General features: G+C 44.4%; 1 non-coding gene across 1 annotated transcript; it reads left to right on the top strand.

Moving 5' to 3' along the window:
• Positions 1–17883: 17883 nt before the first annotated feature.
• Trnat-agu (transfer RNA threonine (anticodon AGU)) lies at positions 17884–17957 on the top strand. The gene has a single exon. It is a non-coding gene; the product is annotated as a tRNA-Thr (tRNA).
• The last annotated feature ends 228 nt before the right edge of the window (positions 17958–18185 follow it).

Here is an 18185-nt window from a genome sequence, read left to right as displayed (position 1 = left end):
TTCTGAAGGGCTGTATGGGTTTGAAAGATACTGATTCTTATGCAACATGTCTTCAAAATATTTCACAAGACTGGAGAATTCAGATTGTTCGAAATGTTTCATCATTATGATGCCATGTTTTACTCGGTCTTGTGTGGCTTGAGACCAGTATGCGGAGAGGAAGGCATGGTAAAATTCTCCTTCACTGTGGCAATCGTGAATGACCGATCGCATTCTTACAGCTGGTTCATTCTCTAAGTAGCCACACATAAATTCTAACCTGTGCTCCAATGACCAGTTGGGAGGAAAACAATGAGAGAATTGATGGAGCCACGCTTGTGGATGAATGTCGTTGGCAGAATTCTTAAATGTTTTGAATTTACGTGTAGTAATGAACAGCTTATAGTCAAAATCATCGTGTCGGCGAGTAGCATACCGGTCATTGTTACGTCGTGTCGGCGGTTCCATCTCAAAATTCGGTGTGCCTTGCCAATTTCTTTCATAATTTCCGAAGTGTCTTGTGTTATTATTTTGTGGTTGTTCCGTATTTCTATGTCCCTCTTCCCGTGTTGGGGCGCGAGTGTCCTCTGAAATACGTAATTCTTGTATTACCTGTGTCAGCTGATCTTGTACTTCGCGGATTTCTCTTTTGTACTGTGTATTGATTTGATTTTGATTTTGTTTGAATTTTCTAATTTGTTCATACTCTTCAGTGTCAGTGAAGGCTACAGGTGTTGTGTCATTCAGATCATCATCTACCTTTGTAGATAAGTTAGTGAACTGATCTGAAAGTTCGGCTACTTTATCCGATAATGTACTTATTTCCTCAGTGTGTTTTTCTGCTGTGTCTTTTAAGTTTTCCTGGGTTTTTGCAAGTTGCGTAACCGAATCGGTAGATGCAACTGAGTCAAATTTAGCTTGCAAGGTCTCATGATTTTCATGAACAGTAGTTTGCAGTTCTTTTATGGCTGCTTCGTGATTCTGTAGTGCATTTTCATGCCGCGAAAAAATAGGTTGGAAATGTTCACAAATTTGTGTTTTTACGTCATTACAGACTTTTTGACATTTCGATGCAATGTGATGTAACTCATTAGTTAAATCCTCACGTGTTTGTTCAAGTGTGGTATCTAACTTTTTAAGATTTTGTTCCACTGTGTCTAACTTTTGAAGATTTTGTTCCATTGTGTCTAACTTTTGAAGATTTTGTCCCATTTGTTTCATTTCTCTCTGATTTTGTTCCATTTGTTGCATTAATTGCAATAATAATGTATTAGTGTCTGGAATCTGTTTCTCTAGGCTTTTTGGCAGTGCATTTTCACCGGCAACATTCACATTTTGACAAGCAGAAAATGTGTCTTGACTTATTTGAGAAAACGGTGAGGATCCAAAACCTGAATCTACAGTATTTGTGAGATCGTCTCGTGTCATTTCGGATTCCTGAGCCGAGCTATTGCCGACCGATCGATCGATAATGCTTCCCTGTTCTCTAATTGTTTCGCTGTCTACACCATTGTTTGCAACCCGCTCCATCTCCCTATGCGCAATTACCAAATTACTACTTTTAACATTAGTTAATTCATTACTCTGCGGCGCTAACATACTGCTTTCGTCTTCGCTGTCGTTTCTCAATTTACTTTGGAGCCTAGTGTTACGCTTTTCCCACGCCATTATTGTCACAGTATTTCACACGACAACACAGAAAAAACACAATTTGAAGAGCAAAAATAAGAGAACACATTAACATAACACTGAAAATAATATCTAGTTAATTGCAGCTGCGAAATACTTGGTGCAAATCTACATGCATGCCACAACTATTTTACTATACAACACTGAAAAACTACAACTACAATGGAGATTCTCTCTACAATTACGCGCTAGCAATAAACAAAATCTACACTAATTATACAAACTACAAGAAAAAATCAGAAGATTCCAGTGAGGTATCCTAGGCTAAGGGTCGACATATGAAACTTCCCCTTTTTGAACAATTTTACATGACTGTGCTTAAACTGACACACAATATTTTTTAGCGCAACGCAATCTGACTTTCAACACACAATATTTTGTTAGCGCAACGCAATCTGACTTTCAAAATTCTCTACAAGAGAATGGCCCTGACTAACATTAAACTATCTCTTTCACAAATCACTTACCTCACAAAAATCTTCGCTGCTCAAGCTACTGCAATACAGCGAGCGCCACTACTGCCAGCTAAATAAAAAATTCGAACTATGGAAGGCACTAACTACTCATAGGGATAGTTAGCAAATAAAAGATATTAATAGAGAACCAACAATGTATTTACCTTGATATCATGACAAATTACAAAACTCCGCCATCTCTCTCCCCACATCCACCACTGCTGGCGGCTCACCTCCAACTGCCAACGCTACGCGCTGTTCACGGCCAGCTGCCTAACACTACAATGGCGAGTATTACAACAATGCAAAGCAGCCACAGGCTGCACACAGCACAGCCAGTGATTTTCATACAGAGGTGGCGTTACCAATAAAAAAACCTAAACAGCCTACTTACATGTTTCACAGAGGAAGACTGCACTGTAGTTCCTTCTCTAGATTGTCGCACAGATGACAAAATGGTAGATATCGAAATAGACGACAGAGGGATAGAGAAACAATTCAAATCGCTCACCGAGCGAGGTGGCGCAGTGGTAGCACACTGGACTCGCATTCGGGAGGACGACGGTTCAATCCCGTCTCCAGCCATCCTGATTTAGGTTTTCCGTGATTTCCCTAAATCGTTTCAGGCAAATGCCGGGATGGTTCCTTTGAAAGGGCACGGCCGATTTCTTCCCTAACCCGAGCTTGCGCTCCGTCTCTAATGACCTCGTAGTCGACGGGACGTTAAACACTAACCACCACCACCACCATCAAATCGCTCAAAAGAGTAAAGGCCGCTGGACCTGATGGGATACCAGTTCGATTTTACACAGAGTACGCGAAGGAACTTGCCCCTCTTCTTGCAGCGGTGTACCGTAGGTCTCTAGAAGAGCGTAGCGTTTCAAAGGATTGGAAAAGGGCACAGGTCATCCCCGTTTTCAAGAAGGGACGTCGTACAGATGTGCAGAACTATAGACCTATATCTCTAACGTCGATCAGTTGTAGAATTTTGGAACACGTATCATGTTCGAGTCTAATGACTCTTCTGGAGACTAGAAACCTACTCTGTAGGAAACAGCATGGGTTTCGAAAAAGACGATCGTGTGAAACCCAGCTCGCGCTATTCGTCCACGAGACTCAGAGAGCCATAGACACGGGTTCACAGGTAGATGCCGTGTTTCTTGACTTCCGCAAGGCGTTCGATACAGTTCCCCACAGTCGTTTAATGAACGAAGTAAGAGCATATGGACTATCAGACCAATTGTGTAATTGGATTGAAGAGTTCCTAGATAACAGAACGCAGCATGTCATTCTCAATGGAGAGAAGTCTTCCGAAGTAAGAGTGATTTCAGGTGTGCCGCAGGGGAGTGTCATAGGACCGTTGCTATTCACAATATACATAAATGACCTTGTGGATGACATCGGAAGTCCACTGAGGCTTTTTGCAGATGATGCTGTGGTGTATCGAGAGGTTGTAACAATGGAAAATTGTACTGAAATGCAGGAGGATCTGCAGCAAATAGACGCATGGTGCAGGGAGTGGCAATTGAGTCTCAATGTAGACAAGTGTAATGTGCTGCGAATACATAGAAAGATAGTTCCCTTATTATTTAATTACAAAATAGCAGGTCAGCAACTGGAAGCAGTTAATTCCATAAATTATCTGGGAGTACGCATTAGGAGTGATATAAAATGGAATTATCATATAAAGTTGATCGTCGGTATAGCGGATGCCAGACTGAGATTCATTGGAAGAATCCTAAGGAAATGCAATCCGAAAACAAAGGAAGTAGGTTACAGTACACTTGTTCGCCCACTGCTTGAATACTGCTCAACAATGTGGGATCCGTACCAGATAGGATTGATAGAAGAGATAGAGAAGATCCAACGGAGAGCAGCGCGCTTCGTTACATGATCATTTAATAATCGCGAAAGCGTTACGGAGATGATAGATAAACTCCAGTGGAAGACTCTGCAGGAGAGACGCTCAGTAGCTCGGTACCGGCTTTTGTTAAAGTTTCGAGAACATACCTTCACCGAAGAGTCAAGCAGTATATTGCTCCCTCCTACGTACATCTCGCGAAGAGACCATGAGGATAAAATCAGAGAGATTAGAGCCCACACAGAAGGATACCGACAATCCTTCTTTCCACGAACAATACGAGACTGGAATAGAAGGGAGAACCGATAGAGTTACTCAGGGTACCCTCCGCCACACACCGTCAGGTGGCTTGCGGAGTATGGATGTAGATGTAGATGTAGATGTAGATGTAGATGTACTACGCTTCGTGGTGTGTCATCCACCCTGATGCCATCCTCTTCGACCAAGGGCCCTCCCCACGGCCAGCAGCCAGCCACAGCAAAGGTCTCCTGGCAGGATGGTCATTGCCGGGAGTCCCAATGCCCCAAAAGGATGGGCATCTACGCCTTCGCATACGTGGGGAGTTAACGAAGCAGGCATCAGCAGAGCGATCCCTATGTGGTCAGGGAGCTACAATCACACCACAACCGACTGTCTATGGTGTTGGATACGATGTGCAAAGAAGTCCATGGTTGTCATCGCTGTACAAAACGACACTGCATAGTGGATGGAGGAAAACGCAACCAGGAATCTGTCGTCGCCCAAGAGATGGGAAATATGAGGAACAGCAAAGCCAAGATGATAAAGAATGTTGTAGGTCTCAGTGCGCACTTCCCCAATTGGCTCGCTCTTCGGGAAAATTTGGAAAACTTGAGGTCAGACCCTACAAGGGACCATCACGTAAAGGCCGAAACGTGTGTCCTTTCAGTTGCCTCTTACGATGGGCAGGAATACCTCGGGCCTATTCTCACCCCTGGACCCTCAGGGGGATGACCAGTGATGAAGAAAATATAGGTTAAAATTTAGGTTTGAGCGGAAGTCGAACCGTGACCTCATACAACTTGCCTTATGAATCTCGAACGCTAACGACTTCACCTCCATGAGCTCTATCGGCTGTCTTCTGCCCATAAGAGCATTCATTTTAGACACTTCAACTTCTCTTGCGATTTTCTCGGCATTATTACAGTAGTGCACCTTCCTACCTACCCATGACGTTGTTTTAATAGCCTAGTAAAGGTGTACAATCTTTGAAGTAAATCTGTGATCCTAACGTCATGGTTTCGCTTTCTGAGACTGCGAACGCAAACGGTAGACCATTTTGGCGTCGCGTCAGGGTTGCAGGAGCTTGTTGAACATGATGGAACATGTAGGTTAGAGATCAGTGGATGTGCATTTTTGAGGCTATCTTTGTGGCCGGAAGTTTCATTACTGCGCAGTTATTAAACCCATTGTTTTTCAACACCAAAAAACCTATCGACCCAGCGAGTAGTAGACGTACGCATCTGCATCGTTTCCTTAGTTAGAGGTCGCGTCAGCTTGGTTTGACCAGCACAGTGGTTTACTGGGCATGGTATTGTTACGTGTGGTATACCATCGCCTTCCTCAGACTTTTGAAATGATGTATGACGTAGAGAGCCTTACAGTTTAACGTGGAGCTCTGTGCACGACGTAACTCATTAAGAAACATTGCGAGACGCAATAAATTGGCCATACCTGGAATTGAACCACACACGTTTTGAACCATAAATCAGCTCGTAACCACTTACCCACCGAAACAGAAGATTAGTTTGCCGTTAACCGGTAACCAAGACAATGTTAATTCACTTACTAGTTCTTTGTCGTCTTCTTCTTAACCTCGTCCTGTTTCTCTAAGGGGTCAAGCATTGTTATGTGCGTTTTGCCGATGTTAATGGCAACTGATGGCCGGATGCCGTTCCTATCACAACGATCCCCCAGGCGCGGAATCTGTGTATCCTATCTGTGTCAAGAGTAAATCTCACGTTCGAGTGTAAGAACGTATTCTAAATGTTTGAGGAACGTGAATCTGAGGCAGGACATGGGCACCATTCCGATATTTACCTTACTGGGTGTGAAAAACGCATAAAAACATCCAGACAGGCCAGGTCACCAGCCCTCCACGTTAAAACTCGAGGCGGGTTCGTTGCGACGTAGGCTCACCCACCCCAATCCCGGAAACAGCTTGTTAACGTGCGCCTCTATCCAGACAAGTATTGTTCATTAGCTTACGTGTGCATATTATTTCTATTTATCAATGCGTACGCAATTGTCACAGCAGTTTAATGATACGTTTGACAGTAATGTAGTTACTTCTGTTCGGGACTAGAGAGGAATTCTGAAAGAAATGTACAAGCATTATGATCTGCTGTTGAATGCCATAGACTGCAAACACATCGAATTTCCCTTATTAGTCTGGTCCAAAGTATATATGGAGCATCTTTAAGCTTTATTGCATTAATTTTGACTTCAAAAATTCTCTTGGGAACGTTGTATGATCTACACTCATTCCTTCGTCGCCGATATTCTCCAGAACTTTAAGGAGTGTGGGAGTTATTATTTATTTCTTTCAACTTGTATTTGTGCAAAATGTAATCCTTTGTTTTGTAGTACCATCTAATTGTGAACTGCTGTCTGCAACTGGAATTTATCTGCGAAATTTTGTGATTGTTGTTCCAGTGCACGGCAAAATAATTTGAGATTAACTTTTACACAAACGCAGATTTTCAGTTCAGACTGATAAAAGCTAATTTTTTCTGCTAATCTAAGCTCAACTGCTTTATGCACTCGGTCCGTAATGTGCAGAAATATCCATTTACTTCTGCATCTAACACCTTCCCCGTTTATCACGACCTTGTGTTGTGTGTTCCATTGATCGGGCCAAATATCTCACGAAAAAAGCGTCAAACGAAAAAACTACAAAGAACGAAATTTGTGTTGCATGAAGGGGGAAACCACATGGCACTATGGTTGGCCCGCTAGATGGCGCTGCCATAGGTCAAACGGATATCAACTGCGTTTTTTAAAATAGGAACCCCCATTTTTATTACATATTCGTGTAGTACGTAAAGAAATATGAAAGTTTAAGAAAATGGCTCTGAGCACTATGGGGCTTAACATCTGAGGTCATCAGTCCCCTAGAACTTAGGACTACTTAAACCTAACTAACCTAAGGACATCATACACATCCATGCCCGAGGCAGAATCGAACCTGCGACCGTAGCGGTCGTGCGGTTCCAGACTGAAGCGCCTAGAACCGCTCGGCCACACCGGCCGGCATGAATGTTTTAGCTGGACCACTTTTTTCGCTTTGTGATAGATGGCGCTGTGATAGTCATAAACATATGGCTCACAATTTTAGGCGAACAGCTGGCAACATGTAGGTTTTCTAAATTAAAATACAGAACGTAGGTACGTTTGAACATTTTATTTCGGTTGTTCCAATGTGCTACATGTACCTTTCTGAACTTATCACTTCTGAGAACGCATGCTGTTACAGCGTGATTACCTGTAAATACCACATTAATGCAATAAATGCTCAAAAAGATGTCAACCTCAATGCATTTGGCAATACGTGTAACGACATTCCTCTCAACAGCGAGTAGTTCGCCTTCCGTAATGTTCGCACATGCATTGACAATGCGCTGACGCATGTTGTCAGGCGGTGGATCACGATAGCCTTCCCCACAGAAAGAAATCCGGGACGTCATATCCGGTGAACGTGCTTCGACGACCAATCCACCTGTCATGAAATATGCTATTCAGTACCGCTTCAACCGCACGCGAGCTATGTGCCGGACATCCATCATGTTGGAAGTATATCACCAATTTGTCATGCAGTGAAACATCTTGTAGTAACATCGATAGAACATTACGTAGGAAATCAGCATACATTGCACCATTTAGGTTGCCATCGATAAAATGGGGGCCAATTAATCTTCCTCCCATAATGCCGCACCATACATTAACCCGCCAAGGTCGCTGCTGTTCCACTTGTCGCAGCCACGGTGGATTTTCCTTTGCCCAATAGTCCATATTATGCCGGTTTACGTTACCGCTGTTGGCAAATGACGATTCGTCGCTAAATAGAACGCGTGCAAAAAATCTGTCATCGTCCCGTAATTTCTCTTGTGCCCAGTGGCAGAACTGTACACGACGTTCAAAGTCGTGGCCATGCAACTCCTGGTGCACAGAAATATGGTACAGGTGGAATCGATGTTGATGTAGCATTCTCAACACCGACGTTTTTGAGATTCCCGATTCTCGCGCAATTTGTGTGCTACTGATGTGCGGATTAGCCGCGACGGCAGCTGAAACACCTACTTGGGCGTCATCATTTGTTGCTGGTGGTGGTTGACGTTTCACATGTGACTGAACACTTCCTGTTTCCTTAAATAAAGTAACTATCCGGCGAACGGTATGGACACTTGGATGATGTCGTCCAGGATACGGAGCAACTTACATAGCACACGCCCGTTGGGCATTTTGATCACAATAGCCATACATCCACACCGTATCGACCTTTTCGGCAATTGGTAAAGGGTCCATTTTGACACTGGTGATGTATCACGAAGCAAATACCGTCCGCACTGGCGGAATGTTTCGTGATACCACGTACTTATACGTTTGTGACTATGACAGCGCCATCTATCACAAATCCAAAAAAGTGGTTCAACTAAAACATTCATTTTTCTTTACGTACTACACGAATATGTAATTAAAAATGGGGGTTACTATTTAAAAAAACGCAGTTGACGTCCGTTTGACCTCTGGCAGCGCCATCTAGCGGGCCAACCATAGCGCCATCTGGTTTCCCCCTTCAAGCTACACGAGTTCTTTATAGTTTTTTCGTTTGATGGTTATTTCGTGAGATATTAGGCCCCGTCACTATCAAAATGGTTCAAATGGCTCTGAGCACTATGGGACTTAACTTCAGAGGTCATCAGTCCCCTAGAACTTAGAACTATTTATACCTAACATAAGGACATCACACACATCCATGCCCGAGGCAGGATTCGAACCTGCGAACGTAGCGGTCACGCGGTTCCAGACTGTAGAGCCTAGAACCGCACGGCCACCCCGGCCGGCCCGTCACTATCAATGGACCACCTTGTATATATACAGGGTGTTACAAGAAGGTACGGCTAAACTTTCAGGAAACACTCCTCACACACAAATAAAGAAAAGACGTTATGTGGACATGTGTCCGGAAACGCTTAATTTCCATGTTAGAGCTCATTTTAGTTTCGTTCTTCCACCTACCCTCAATGGAGCACGTTATCATGATTTCATACGGGATACTCTACCTGTGCTGCTAGAACATGTGCCTTTACAAGTACGACACAACATGTGGTTCATGCACGATAGAGCTCCTGCACATTTCAGTCGAAGTGTTCGTACGCTTCTCAACAACAGATTCGGTGACCGATGGAATGGTAGAGGCGGACCAATTCCATGGCCCCCACGCTATCCTGACCTCAACCCTCTTGACTTTCATTTATGGGGGCATTTGAAAGCTCTTGTCTATGCAATTCCGGTACCACATGTAGAGACTCTTCGTGCTCGTATCGTGGACGCCTGTGATACAATACGCCATTCTCCAGGGCTGCATCAGCGCATCAGGGATTCCATGCGACGGAGGGTGGATGCAGTATCCTCGCTAACGCAGGACATTTTCAACATTCCCTGTAACAAAGTGAAGTCACGCTGGTACGTTCTGTTGCTGTGTGTTTCCATTCTATGATTAATGTGATTTGAAGAGAAGTAATAAAATGAGCTCTAACATGGAAAGTAAGCGTTTCCGGACACATGTCCACATAACATCTTTTCTTTATTTGTGTGTGAGGAATGTTTCCTGAAAGTTTGGCCGTACCTTTTTGTAACACCCTGTATATAAATATACACGAGTAACATTGTCATTTAATTAGGTTTTGTAGCCTATTTTCTTCACCTAGCCGCAAGTGCTTTGTCAGTTTTTTAAAATATTTGCAAATGCCTTTACATGTATTTGTTTGTACTATACTGGAATCATTTCAAAATTTTGGAATGGAATTAAATATCTGAAGAAAATTCGTGCTACCGATGCGATTTTCTGCGGAAACAATTCACTGCTGAAATAATTCAATTCTTACAATTGTCGAATTGCGTGCACTGTTCCTGCGTTGGTCACCTGCTGCGACTGCGAGAGCTGGCAGTCGCCTTGTGGTGGCGGAGCGCCAGCCATGGGGGCTACCGCAGCGGATAATCGGGGCGGCATCTGCGGATGGGTCTGTCTCGGTCCCTAGATCTGTCCCTCCCTCCCTCTCCTGTAATCCTGTCGGGCTCTTGTTAGCCACGCCACTGTGCCCGCTGTCCCTGGCTAACTGGAGCGAGCTGATCGCGGATAATTTGCGGACCGGGAGCTGCTGAACGGTCACTGAGAGGAACGTCCGATTCACGCAGACGCTCTGATGGTTAGGCCGGTCAGTGTACCTTTACATTTTGCCAGGAAATATTTAACGCTCGCCCTTTAAATGTTTTCTATTCACTTACATTTAGTCTGGAAAAAATTTCATCTTCATATGATAACATTAACCTGTGTCGACTAGAACGACAAATTGTAATATTGGGAATTTTAGGTTTTGCAGTTTTCTGTCACCGGAAAAGTTATTGATGATGGATAGAAATTAAATACCTTTTTACCTTCGAGAATACGTTTATCATTCCTCGGAATATTTATTTTCCGTTGTTTCTTTCTTGGAGTCCAGGCAACGGCCTTGTCGCAGTGGATACACCGGTTCCCTTGAGATCACCGAAGTTAAGCGCTGTCGGGTGTGGCCGGCAGTTGGCTGGGTGACCATCCAGGCCGCCATGCGCTGTTGCCATTTTTCGGGGTGCACTCAGCCTCGTGATGCCAATTGAGGAGCTACTCGACCGAATAGTAGCGGCTCCGGTCAAAGAAAACCATCATAACGACCAGGAGAGCGGTGTGCTGACCACACGCACCTCCTATCTGCATCCTCGTTTGAGGATGACACGGCGGTCGGATGGTCCCGATGAGCCACTTGTGGCCTGAAGACGGAGTGCTTTTCTTGCAATCTGAGTATGGTATATGATGTTCTTGATGACAACGCAATAGAAATTCCTTTTGCCTCTCATCTATGATCAATATACACTCCTGGAAATGGAGAAAAGAACACATTGACACCGGTGTGTCAGACCCACCATACTTGCTCCGGACACTGCGAGAGGGCTGTACAAGCAATGATCACACGCACGGCACAGCGGACACACCAGGAACCGCGGTGTTGGCCGTCGAATGGCGCTAGCTGCGCAGCATTTGTGCACCGCCGCCGTCAGTGTCAGCCAGTTTGCCGTGGCATACGAAGCTCCATCGCAGTCTTTAACACTGGTAGCATGCCGCGACAGCGTGGACGTGAACCGTATGTGCAGTTGACGGACTTTGAGCGAGGGCGTATAGTGGGCATGCGGGAGGCCGGGTGGACGTACCGCCGAATTGCTCAACACGTGGGGCGTGAGGTCTCCACAGTACATCGATGTTGTCGCCAGTGGTCGGCGGAAGGTGCACGTGCCCGTCGACCTGGGACCGGACCGCAGCGACGCACGGATGCACGCCAAGACCGTAGGATCCTACGCAGTGCCGTAGGGGACCGCACCGCCACTTCCCAGCAAATTAGGGACACTGTTGCTCCTGGGGTATCGGCGAGGACCATTCGCAACCGTCTCCATGAAGCTGGGCTACGGTCCCGCACACCGTTAGGCCGTCTTCCGCTCACGCCCCAACATCGTGCAGCCCGCCTCCAGTGGTGTCGCGACAGGCGTGAATGGAGGGACGAATGGAGACGTGTCGTCTTCAGCGATGAGAGTCGCTTCTGCCTTGGTGCCAATGATAGTCGTATGCGTGTTTGGCGCCGTGCAGGTGAGCGCCACAATCAGGACTGCATACGACCGAGGCACACAGGGCCAACACCCGGCATCATGGTGTGGGGAGCGATCTCCTACACTGGCCGTACACCACTGGTGATCGTCGAGGGGACACTGAATAGTGCACGGTACATCCAAACCGTCATGGAACCCATCGTTCTACCATTCCTAGACCGGCAAGGGAACTTGCTGTTCCAACAGGACAATGCACGTCCGCATGTATCCCGTGCCACCCAACGTGCTCTAGAAGGTGTAAGTCAACTACCCTGGCCAGCAAGATCTCCGGATCTGTCCCCCATTGAGCATGTTTGGGACTGGATGAAGCGTCGTCTCACGCGGTCTGCACGTCCAGCACGAACACTGGTCCAACTGAGGCGCCAGGTGGAAATGGCATGGCAAGCCGTTCCACAGGACTACATCCAGCATCTCTACGATCGTCTCCATGGGAGAATAGCAGCCTGCATTGCTGCGAAAGGTGGATATACACTGTACTAGTGCCGACATTGTGCATGCTCTGTTGCCTGTGTCTGTGTGCGTGTGGTTCTGTCAGTGTGATCATTGATGTATCTGACCCCAGGAATGTGTCAATAAAGTTTCCCCTTCCTGGGACAATGAATTCACGGTGTTCTTATTTCAATTTCCAGGAGTGTAGAACGTGAAAATGTAGCATTATTTAACATGCCCTTCAGCAGAATCATTAACATCTTTAAACTGGCCTTTTAGCGGATAAATATGAAGTGCTGCACGTCCATGTCAAGGATAATCGTCACTAAAACTAGTGCCTTTATCTTTCAAGCAAGAGAACAGGTCAGTGCGCTTGCCTGACATTAAACTGGCTAACATTTTCTCTGAAATGAAGATGAGAATGAATCAGGAGTTGTTAATTAATTAAAAAAAAACAATATCAAATGGTAACCAGAATAATATTAAACTTATGACATAATTTTCCATCTAATTCTCCAAAAAAAGAAATATGTCTTTCTTCCATTTCTAGATTATCTCTGTCTACATTTGCTGTCATTTTGATTTTGGTTTTCACACCTACTTCATCATCGGAGAACAATAAGGCAGCCAGCTGTTCCGATAAATATATCAAATAATTATTAACTTTCATTATACCTGCTTTTAAAATATTGGAATCTCTCCCTTCAGATGATTTGATATCTTTTACGAACAAGGAATAGTGGTCAAGATGAGAAGCTTCTACAGCTTCCCTGCGCTGAATCCACAGTTGAGCATAAACACAATTAAAAAGAGAGACATCTCACAATTTACTTTTATATACAATGGCTAGTTTAAGTTTTCATCTTAGCAGAAATATTTTAATCAATAAATTGCTTTTGCCATGCGTCTTACTGGTTGCATTGTTCCAGTAGGGTACATTTTCTTTTCTGTTTCAGTTTATTTCTCCTGCCGAAAATATTGCACAGAGCTCTAGTAGTTCAAGATACCGAACTGTTGTTTTATCTAATTCAGTTTCATAAGTATAACATCTTAGTAATTTCTGACTCATTAAAAAACAAATTCATAGTCTTTTTGCATGTGTGAAAATTACTGACACTGATGGTTTTCCAGTTTTCTCTCAAATGTTTAAAAATTGATATTCCAGGATTGCTTGTTACACCATGTACCTTACATTCAAATACAGATTTTAAAATAAGTTCTTATACGTGATGACGGCATGGCAAGTAGAATGGCCAGTCTAATTCCTGTTCAAGTAAGGTGCCTGCCCCATTAACACGGCCCGTGTTTGAGACACCTGTGTCGCTGCAGAGAACACAGAGCGACAATGAAATTTTCGGCAAAAAAAAAAAAAAAAAAAATGTGCGGTTGTCATACAGTCCAGTGCCCTGATGACAAGGGTGAAAGCCCTTATTCGCTATCATCTAAAGTTTCTTCTGGTAATGCAATTTTATCTGTACCCGGCCGCGTTATTTATGTTGACGCAGCGCTTATCGCATTCTGTTCAAATGGCTCAAATGGCTCTGAGCACTATGGGACTCAACTGCTGTGGTCATTAGTCCCCTAGAACATAGAACTACTTAAACCTAACTAACCTAAGGACATCACACACATCCATGCCCGAGGCAGGATTCGAACCTGCGACCGTAGCAGTCGCACGGTTCCGGACTGCGCGCCCAGAACCGCGAGATCACCGCGGCCGGCTCGCATTATGTTATTCTGGTGGGAGTAGAGAGGGTAGGGAGAAATAGCCACTTGGGACAGATAAAGGAAAGTGGCAGTTCAAGCAGTCTATCAACTGTCGACCATAGATTGTCTCATTATATCACACAGTATCCATTGTTGACGTTTGTACAACCGGTAACAGCGATGTGTAAGAAGTATGTTAATTCACCACATCTTTTCTGTTATGTGTGTAGCGATTTTACGACTAAGTATCAAATACATCTGATTTCACCGACTGTCAAAAAGGAATACTAGTTGTATTTTGAATCAAAAGTAGATAAGGGTAAGTGTTGAGCACCACAGAACTGTTGATCACGTTGCTCCCGCTATTTGCTGGTTGCATGGAACCCACCCATCCACCCCATTTGCCGGACCACAGCTCTGGAGGGAACTTAGAGAGTGTATTACAGCTTGCTACTTTTACTTATCGAAAGTAAAGGAAATCATAAGTAAGTCAAAGCACTCAGTTTCTTGTCCAAATCTAGAATCTGCGGTTCACCCAGTTCCGTATCCTGATATGCTCACAGTTCCAAAACCGCCAGTGGGATGGACACTGGAAGATGAAACAGACGATGGTGGTGACAAACCAACAAACAGATAATGAAGATTTCGAGTGCGCGCCATCTGCAGCACAGTCACAACCACAGCCGTTGTCACAGGCAGAATGGAACGATCTTGTAAGGGATCTTAATTTTTCAAAGAAACAAAGAGAATTACTTGGATCTCGCTTTCAAGAAAAGAACCTGTAACAACCAAACACTGCTAGTACATTCCGTAAACGACTGCTTGGTCTTGCCACTTTTTTTCGCAATGTCGGAGAGTTTGGTATATTGTTATGACATAAATCGGCTGCTTACAAAATTTGGGATGAGACACAAGCCGGAAGAATGACGCCTATTTGTAGGTTCCTCAAAGAGTAGTCTCAAAGCTATTCTCTTACCAAACGGAAACGAGGAATCTTTGATACCAGTGGCCGACTCCGTTCAGGCAAAGAAAACCTACGAGAACATTACGCTACTCATGAAGTATAGTGACTGGTCGAATCTGAATTGGAAAATCTATGGTGATCTCAGAGTTCTGGGACTTCTTCTGGGAATGCAGACTGCTTACACAAAATAGTGCTATTTCTTGTGTCACTGGTATAGTAGGGCAAGGAAAGACTATTATGTAGTCAGACAGTGGGTTTTGAGAGAAGTTTTCAATCCTGGTGAAAAACGTATCTCATGAACCTGCGAGGTGCCGGGGCTAGCAGTGTATTTAACACTAAATTCTTCTCGAATCTTCATTTGTAAATTATGCTCTAAGCCCCCCCCCCCTTTTCTAACTCCTACTTTTGCTGTTGCACATGGATTAAGAAGAAACGCGAACTGACTGTAATCGACCCTGCAAATGGAGTAGAAAAGAGTTTAGCACCTGGAATAATTTAATTGGATAGAAATTAAGGAAAGTTTCATTAACGTAGTGAGAAATGAAAGGGTTGCTCTACCGATTAACAGAATGCAAGTTCCGTGAAATATAACAATTTGATTTATTATGACTAAACTCAAAATAATAAACAAAACACACGAAACATTTACCATACATCAAACTGGATATTCAAATAAAGGCTGTTATGGTGAAGTTGTCCATAAACTAGATTGTGACATTTATGACCAAGTGGTATGTGGAGCCAATTCCTAGCAACTCAAATCTTAAGAGAAATACCCAGCCAACCCAACATTAATTGCCGCTACAGTAGTGATAACTCAGACTATGAACACCCAAGACAGAACAAAGTTGGAAAAGACGAACAGGTGCGATCTGCTGAGCTCTGATTATCACCTAGCAAAATTGTCTGCTTTGCCGGTGCTGCGGACGCACATTACCAAGCTGTCTTCTTAACTGCAAGGACACAATCTGGCATACCGGAGGCGATGGCTGGTTGTTTCGACGTCCCGTCTTGGTATTGATAATGTCGTCAGTAAAGCCCGAAACTAATTCTCCTGGTCTAGTTGTTCCAGACTAAAGACTTCCTAGCAACACAAATACGCCTCTGATGGTACAGTGATTGATTTTAACAAGTGAAGTCACACAGCAACTCCGATACAGTCAACTTTAGCCAAAACTGCCCAAGACAGACAACATAGGCCGCTTGTATGCAGAACGCTCAATTTCCAACTGTACTCGGAAAGTTACGTTGAAGTCGAGACTTCAGCAACTTCGTCACACAGTTACAATCAAATAAAAGCATATTAGACAGCCAACGGAAGGCAGGCTGTCCAGAGCAGCGAGAGCTCAGTCTTGTAACCTACTCCGACCGAAAGGCGAGACCTGACCCTCTCAAGAGCAATAAAAACCGAACACAGAACATTCCGGCCCCCACGATAGTGGCCGTGGTTAAACGTTCCAATCAGCAACTCGAAAACCGGCGGAAAATTCCACTCTACTGCCGAAGCACACCCAGTCCACCAATAGAGATTCTTGGCGCCAATTTCTGCGCCGATTTTGCTACGTCACGGAGCTATGCTTTGAGCAAGCCAATCACAGTTACGATTTTGCAGAAAACGCGGGAATTTGCCCCCCCCCCCCCCCCCCCCAGACTGCCTGGGGACACAAGTCATTCCCACGCCTCGCTGGTAGCCCGCCAGAAACGGTTTTCAGTAAGTTTCTGCGAAGTAACGGAATCTCTAGCCCAGCCGCCCCTTCCGGCCCATCTGGGCGTGTCGCTCGCGCTCATATGACAATGTCGGCGTCTGGAAAGCATCCACTCGACTCCCTCACACCCGTTAACTTAACGCTTTCAAGCTCAGCAGATCTCGCCTGTCACGGGACCACTCGGACGACGAGAGACGCTGTGTGGGAAGTCTGCATGTGAAGGAATAGCAACTTTTCACTGCATGCAGTTAGAGAGGAAAATTGAATTACTCAGAGTAAGATAGAAGTATGAGAGGGGGCTCATGCCACCTCCCGTAGCCCCTACGCCATTTTAGATTGTAATTGGTGAGCGGTTGGCTCACTTAGGAGAAAGTTAGTGAGTCAATCGCCCAAGAACAATCTTCCAAACTGACTCCACATGCCGCACTCTAAAAAAAATCACTACAACTGAAAAATGCAGCTCATAGAGGGAGGATTATTTATGATGTAGCCAACTTCACCTTATTAATATGGAACTCACATGACACATCCATACACAGCGAGCCCCTTCCAAACACCGATTCACACGGACATTCACGCTGTAATTATGGCCCGAGCATGTGAGCCAAATATGGAGCAGTTGATTCGTTACAATCTGAGTTGGAGTGCTCCGCAATTAAATGCCCAAGATGTTAAAACAATTTCAATCATTAAACTAACCTGAACTCAATTACACATGATACTATTTAAGTTAACAATCTCTTTGTGAGCTTTCAGAATCTAATTACAACCCCCGATTCATTCTGTCTCCCTGCAGCAAGAATAACCTTTACAAAATGTTCCCTGAACTGATGGTCCATTGTCAATGACAGTGGTGGTATCGGCTTCAGTTTATGGGGACTTCATTCACACTGTTTGCTTACATACAACAATAAATACAGAATTAAAAAAAAACACGATGTGGAGAACAATACAGTAATTTGGCAATTGACCTTCGTCTGTGCAAATGCGCACAGGTTGCCCAAACTCTTACGGGAATCGCCAAAGCGTGCGCGAGTAATGAGTGGATGGGCAAATGTCTATAAGGTACAATACATATGTAGAATTGTGGACAGTTGGGAATGTGAGTCTCACGGGAAGTGTGTAAGGGATAAGTCCCTGCAGTCGCGCTATTCATCTGTGTCCTCGGTGGTTCAGATGGATAGAGCGTCTGCCAAGTAAGCAGGAGATCCCGGGTTCGAGTCCCGGTCGGGGCACACATTTTAAGCTGTCCACAATGAAGTATATCAACAATACCTGTTGTCAGCTTAGGTTGTCAGTTAGTCATCATTTATTCCACAGTAATTTGAAATTTGTGCGCCCTACTCTATCACTTACGTAAGAATTACAGTGCAAAACACAGACACGTAGAAGGTATAACATACATTACAAAAACAACAGTAGAGAAAGAAATTTAAGAGAAAAAAAAAGGTTCATGGGGAGTC

The sequence above is a fragment of the Schistocerca nitens genome, chromosome 8 (assembly GCF_023898315.1).
Source record: "Schistocerca nitens isolate TAMUIC-IGC-003100 chromosome 8, iqSchNite1.1, whole genome shotgun sequence".
Taxonomy (NCBI): domain Eukaryota; kingdom Metazoa; phylum Arthropoda; class Insecta; order Orthoptera; family Acrididae; genus Schistocerca; species Schistocerca nitens.
Note: the sequence above shows the minus strand (reverse complement) of the source record. Positions and strands in the feature narration are given on the sequence as shown.